This window comes from Danio rerio, chromosome 10, assembly GCF_049306965.1.
Source record: "Danio rerio strain Tuebingen ecotype United States chromosome 10, GRCz12tu, whole genome shotgun sequence".
NCBI lineage: Eukaryota > Metazoa > Chordata > Actinopteri > Cypriniformes > Danionidae > Danio > Danio rerio.
In genome coordinates this window covers 42,326,977-42,334,851 of record NC_133185.1, presented here as the reverse complement: position 1 = coordinate 42,334,851, position 7,875 = coordinate 42,326,977, and positions in this window count along the sequence as shown.

Sequence of the window (7,875 nt, the reverse complement as noted above, 5' to 3'; positions counted from 1 at the left end):
GATCCAGCGAAGCAGCAACAGCAGCACAGCAGCGGTGCAGATGAGAGATGAGAGCACTACTGCGCATGCGCTGTAACCGAGAGCGCGAGTGAGTGAGAGACAGAGCGAAATGTTTACTTTGCTTTTAAACAAGTTTTTTTTTCTGTAGACAATGAAAAAAATATTGCTTAAGGGGTATAATAATATTGACCTGAAAAATATTGTGAAAATATTTCTTACTCCATTAAATATCCCTTGAGAAATTTTTGAAAAAGAATAAATATTTCACAGGAGGGTTAATGATTTTGCCCTCAACTGTATATATATCGTGAATGTTGAAAAATACAGAGAGGTTTAATCCATTATGGCATTCCTTCTGGAAAAGACTTCAGTGAACCTCATTTTCAGCATGATTATGATCCGCTATTTGCAGTGAAATCCTAGTTGGAGAAAAAAAGCAGCTGATGAAACACAGACAGTCATGAAATGGCCTCCACAGGGTCCAGACCTGAATGTTAGATCACCTGGACAGAAAAAAGAAAGATATGACACTCTAAATCTAAAGAACTCTGGAAAGTGCTAATTAATTCATAAAAATGTGTGTATATACATTATATACGTATATTATGTTGGTATTACACGTTATTGTTATTAATCCTTATATATAAGGAATATTGTGTATAATATTAATATTAGAGGGCATCACTGTGGCATAGTGGGTAGCCCAATTGCCTTACAGCTAGAGGGTCGCTAGTTCGAGCCTCTGCTGAGTATTTAACTGTAATATTTTACTGTATTTTAAAGTTGCATTGTGAAAATGCATAAAGTTGCATTGTGATTATAAAATGTTATTTTATATTAAAGATTTACCTAAAATTCTGTTGTCACATATACAGCAAGATAAATGGTGTTGTAAATGCAGTATTATTGTTGTAATTGACTTACAGTAGGTGACATGGTGGCTCAGTGGTTAGAATTGTCAACTCATAGCAAAAAGAGTCCCGGCTGGGTCAGTTGGCATTTCTGTGTGGAGTTTGCATGTTCTCCACGTGTACACGTGGGTTTGCTCCGGGTGCTCCGGTTTCCCCCACAAGTCCAAAGACATGTGCTATAGGTGAAGTCGGTAAGCTAAATTGTCCATAGTGTATGTGTGTGAATGTGTGTGAATGGATGTTTCCCAGTGATGGGTTGCAGCTGGTAGGGCAACCGCTGAATAAAACATATGCCCGCTAACATGGCAGTTCATCCCGCTGTGGCGACCCCAGATTAACAAAGGGACTAAGCTGAAAAAAAATATTAACGTATGAAGGAATATTAATACTGGAAATAACAGTTTAAATTACACAAATTCATTAACTCTGGAAAATTGATGGTCAGATAAAGATTGCATTTTCTTTTGCTTTTATGTTGTTTTAGTTATTATTTTATTTGTATGTTGTTGTTCTATAAATCATTATTCTATATTTAATGCTGTACAATTTTATATAATATGCATTTCAGATGTGGTAAAGAATAGTTTTGCCAAAAAGACTTCTTCTCAAACTATAAATACATTAGAATTATGCACACACACACAAACACAAATGCACATATTTATATATTTATATATATTGTTCATCTATGTAAAGTTATTGTTTTCCTGTCAATAAATTAATACAATTGTTAATACATAATGTAATGCAAAAACAATAATAACATTTTGGACATGAAATTGAGAGAAAATTCTGCTTTCAGTTTCAGTGAAAGTGCAAGAATCTAATGTGCATAGATATGTACATGCAATTATTATAAATTATTATCATTTATTTATTGTAAGTAAATATTATTATTATTTATGATTAATAATATGTGTTATTACTATTATAGAAAAAATACTCTAAATACACTGAAAAGAAATGATTAATTGAATTTACGGTAAGGTTGGTTGTAAACAATTTATATGTGCTGAATTTAAAGAAACAAATTTCATTTAGCAACTTAATTTGTTTCTTCAAATTCAGCTTATATAAATTGTTGGACAATTTGCAATAAACCATTTTTTTTTTTTGTGACAGTTTTTCATGCTGCACCTTCAGTTACATGTTTTTAATGTCTTAATAAACAAATAAAATAAGCAAAATAAAACATGTAACAAGAAGCCTGTGAGCCATTTATTATTATTATTATTTTGCAGTTTAGAATTTTTTAAAAAACATTTTAAGGTCAAAATTATTCGCCCCTTTAAACAATATATTTTTTGATGGTCTACAAAAAAAATCATCGTTATACAATAACTTGCCTAATTACCCTAACCTGCCTAGTTAACCTAATTAACCTAGTTAAGCCTTTAAATGTCACTATAAGCTGAATAGAAGTGCCTTGAAAAATATCAAGTATAAATATTATGTACTGTCATCATGGCAAAGATTAAAGAAATCAGTTATTAGAAAATGAGTTTAAAAAAAATCTTCTCTCTGTTAAACAGAAATTGGGGAAAAAATAAACAGGGGGATTTATAACTCATAATTATAATTCAATTCAATATAAAGTCGTAAATCAAATTTGGATAGTATTATACTCTTATAATACATTTGTAAACTAAAAAAAATCTGTTCAAAAGTCTCTCTTCCATTTAGCCACTTTCCAGTCACATGCTGCAAAGGAAACAGATCCATGAAACTGGGGAAAGGCAGAGGGAGAGCGTGCAGAAGAAAGAGCAGCTTGTTGAGGCGCTGTGTGAGTAAAACTCAAAGAGATGCCGGAAACAGCCTGCTCGATGCAGAACACTGAACGCTCTCAGACACAGAGAAATTAGAAGCTGCCTCAAGACACAAAGCAAACCTTTGTGAGGAGCCCTGCGGTGGAAACAGTGAATGGACAGTTTCTCAAGAGTCTGCAGATCTACTGATGGCATTCACAAAGAACATGGACTGCTGGCAGCATGAAGTCCACTGTGTTTTTGGGATGTTCATTTACTCTCTGACATTTCAATAACCTGAATATTTCAATGCTTAGTATTTTTTTTTATTATATAAAATTCAAGTGTCTATACATTGTTTGTAAATGTCTATAGTTGTTATAGTTATTTTTTGGAAGACATTTCACAGAGATCAATGGGAAAATTCAAGGATCAGTTACATGAACTGAAACAGAGAGACAATTCAGATTCTCAAAGAATTTGAGCTGAGGATTGTCCAACCCGGGCTCATTCTGAATGTTTCATATATACATTTCTGGAGAGCGCCAAATACATCCCAGAAGCTGCTTTATTTTTTGCAGTTTTAGCGAATCCACCAGAGGCCTCTGTGTATGCTTTTTGAGATCTCAGAGGCCGCTGTCGACTGACTGACTGACCTATCAACTGACCCACCATCTTCCCTAAATCCAACCAACAGTGTTTTCAAAAGCAAATAATTAACTCTCTTATTTTATTGTTTGGCTTTTGTCCTACCTGCTTTCTGGACTCGAACCCCATCGTCGCTGTTAACTCTGCACCATGTCACAAGTCCGCCAACATATGCAGTGAGCCTCTGGAGAAACTGGTAACACTAGAAAAGCTGCCCATACGGAGGAAAGTGGTGCCCCGTAGCGTTCGTTTGAAATACATACTTCTGGCTACACTGTAAAAAATGCAGGGTTCCACACAATTTATTCATGTTGTCCCAACATTCCTACACAAATAGACTAAGTTAACTTAACACTTTTAACAAGTTTATGTGGATTGAACATAAAAAATTTAATTGTACCCATGAAATCTCAAGCATTGTGTCGTTTGAGCTCATTTTAATTAAGTAGTTTGAACAGTTTAAAACATATTTTTTGATTGTACATCATTTATGATCTCCAGAAACATATATAGGGGCATGTTTTTCAGAATGAGCCTATGCGATTGTCAACTCAACGTTTGCAAAAGAATTCTACCAAAGATAGCATGTACAATAGTCCTAGTACTGAGCCCTGCGGTACTAAATCAGCTAATGATAAGCTAAATCAGCTCTAAAAATAGTGTCCTTTATAATGATCACGTCAAAATTTCAGTGTTAGTCGGCGCCAGTAGCCTAGTGGTTCTGCGCGCTGACATATAGCACCAGTGTGCTCGTGGCGACCCGGGTTCGATTCCCGTCTCGAGGTCCTTTGCCGATCCTTTCCCTCTCTCTGCTCCCAGTGCTTTCCTGTCTGAATTCTCTACTGTTCTATCAAAATAAAAGTGAAAAACCCCTAAAAAATAATTATTAAACAAACAAAAAAAAAATTCAGTGTTAGTCCAATTCAGGTCAATAACATCTGATAATGCTATGCTCGTCAGATTGAAATAAGTTCAACAAAACAGTTTTGCGCTTTTTTATGAAATGTGTTTATTATATTTGTGGGTAATTCTTCAATATGGACACTTTTATGTCCTTTGATCATATATCCAAAAATGTATATAATTTTGTTTAAGTTCCTCTTTTTTTGTCAAACTAACAATAAAACCTACTTAAAAAAATTTACCACCTTTCTATTATATATTTTTCATTTTATTCAACCTCCTTTTGGGTGTCAAAATCACTGTTTTTACCTTGTCGCACACCCAGTTTTATAAACTTCAAGAATGAAAAGAACATTTTAAAATATGATTTATCTGGTATCTATTAATGTATCTTGATTAAGCACTAGTGAAATAATTTAAATATTTTATAGTTATTAATGTGAGACTATTATCAATATTTATTTTTATACAAAATATAGCTGTCGCACAGTATCAGTGTCATTTCCAGCACAACACTGTAATGTCGCTTTAAAAAGCTTGTGTGAAAGATTATTGAGGTGGTTTCTATGAAAATGAATAGAGCCATCTGAGAACATGTTCAAGATGGAGGGAATTTACATTTTTATCAACAACACTTGAAGAAAAATGAAGGTAAAGATTGCTTAATAAGGAAATACATTTCTTCTACGTAATTTCCAAACATGTTGTACCTTCAAATATGTTTTTAAAAACCAAACAAAATGAAGGTAAATAAGAGTGCTTGGTATACCTGAAAGGCTAGTATCAATTCAAAGCTAATCGGTGAAGCTATTTTTAATTTTTTTACAATAAACTGTTGAAATGTCATTTCCATTAGCACACACATTTTTTTTTAATTTTTAAAAAGTTCTCATCACACATTAAAAGTGTATTCACAATGTATAAGTTCATGCTCTATTTAATATACAAATACAGTTTATTTATTTTCTAATAAGCTATTTACTAAATTAATATTACATTTTAGAGTGTAACAGGTATATAATTCAGCATACAACTAATTTCATTGACAAATGTATAATTATTATATATATTGTGGAAAGATTGGTTAAACTAGATACAAAAATGATCTTAGACAATATTTGACTGCCATAATTTATTTTATTTTGAAATAAGCTGTATATTAGGATGTGGTGGAATTGACATTTGTTCAGTTCACGATGGAAAAAATGTTTCTCTTCATATCTAAGTTTGTCCTCTTAACAAACTTGGATATGAAATCTTAAAACTTGACAAATTGTTTAAACTTATGAGGCTATGCTATGTTAATTTGAAACAAGTTTTTTTTTACTGAACTTCTCGAGGCTAAAAGTGCTCATAGTTGAAGAATGGCCCTTTTATTTTGTTGCATTATATTTACACACTTTATAGGAATACTTTAGTTCTTTGAATGTGGATTCTCTTCAGTAGCAATGTGAGAGGGTCTGGATGCAGACTTTGAGAGGAGAGCTGCGTTCAATGTTTTTTAAAGGGCCAACAAATTTGCTCAAAACAACACAAAAACAATTGATTTTCTCTTTTTTGTGAAATATTTGTGTCCTAATAGTGTTATAGCACAGCAACATGAGACATATATATGACTGTCAGCATCTCAAAAAATGTGTGACCCTTTAATGCCCACACCTAACCACAACCCTCACAGTGACGTCACCAGCTGCATTGAGTGCATTGTGTCTGACTTTACAAGTCTGACACATCCAAATCTACATCCAGATTAGACATGGGACGATAACCGTTTTCAAGGTATACCGCGGTTCGGAAAAGTCCAGTTTTTAAAACCTCCAAAATTTTCTGTAATGCTGTTCCTAAGGTATGTGTAAGATTTTTTATTTACATTTTTTTTTTCTTAAGACAACAGTATGTTCAGCAGAAAAGAAATCCTAAGATGCCATTTTAAATTGTAAAGAAATCTGTGTTTTTGAAACAAATGAAGACAGCAGAAGTCGATGACTCATTTGAATAATTTTGCCTGACATGTTTAATTCAATTCAATCCGATTCACTTTTATTTGTATAGCGCTTTTACAATGTAGATTGTGTCAAAGCAGCTTCACATAAAAGGTCATAGTAAATTGGAACAGTCTAGTTTAGTTTTTAGTGTTTAAGTTCAGTTAGTAAAGTATATATTATTAAGCAATGAAACTGTAATATTTTTATCCAAGTTTATCAGAATCTTATACTGGCCCATGCCTAATTTAGATACTATTGCACAATGTTGATGTTGCAAAATGCCATTCAGCTGCCCATCAGAAGATTAAAGTTTTCCACTCATCTGATGCTGTTGGTCAGCGTGCTCATAACTATACTTCTCCAAAAGCAATGTGATTTTTAGAAAAACAACCAAGCAAGTGTGACGGCAACAGTGGCAAACAAATCAAATTCCATCACAAATGAAGAAGTTTCAAAGTTGTCATGTGTAGTTTTTAATGTTGAGTTTTTTTCATTCCAATTCCTCTTTTACATTTATTTAATTTTGACTCTGGTAGCAGGAAGTTTCAGTATAAACTAGGAATACAATAAATATTCTATAAATAGTATAAACAGAGAAAAATATCTCTATGTAACTCAGTCTAGTCTCAAGGATATCATGCACTGGGTAAAAAGCAATGGTCCTAATACTGAGCCTTGCAGTACTCGTTGGTAAACTGTGAGTGATATATCTCATCAATTACTGCACTGGTTATGCTGAGATAAACACAACCACTGTGTTAATATCATACACTCACCGGCCACTTTATTAGGTACACCTTCCTAGTCCCCTGAACTGCCTTAATCATTCATGGCATAGATTCAACAAGGTACTGGAAATATTCCTCAGAGATTTTGGTCCATATTGACATGATAGCATCACACAGTTGCTCCAGATTTGTCGGCTGCACATCCATGATGCGAATCCCCCATTCCACTACATCCCAAAGGTGCTCTATTGGATTTCTATCAGTATTCTATCAACCAGTCTGGCCATTCTCCTCTGACCTCTGGCAATAACAAGGCATTTGCTACCACAGAACTGCCGCTCACTAGATTATTTTCTTTATCGGACCATTCTCTGCAAACCCTGTAAATGGTTGTGCGTGAAAATCCCAGTAGATCAGCAGTTTCTGAAAAATTCAGACCAGCCCCTCTGGCACCAACAACCATGCCACGTTCAAAGTCACCTTTCTACCCCATTCTGATGCTCGGTTTGAACTGCAGTGGATCATATTGACTATGTTTGCATTCCTAAATGCATTGAGTTGCTGCCATGTGATTGGCTGATTAGAAATTTGCGTAAAGGAGCAGTTGGACAGCTGTACCTAATAAAGTGGCCGGTGAGTGTACGTTATCAGGTGTGTGAAGCTGTATGAGACAGTGTAACACTGACACCTAGAGGCTATTACCCGCATTACCACCACTGAGAGATGCCAAACTTTCAAACTAATATTTCTGAAATGCCTTATTTTGTTCAGCAAACAGTCTTAATTTTTAAAATTCTGAATATTAATTTTATAGAATGTTGAAATGTTTTGAAATATGAGAAATTCAGACTGCAATATAACTACAAACGCATTGTGTTCTAGTCTTTGCAATGAAAAGGGTTTGTATTTGACACGTGACAAGCTCAATTTTATTGTCTTTCAAGGATGAGAACAG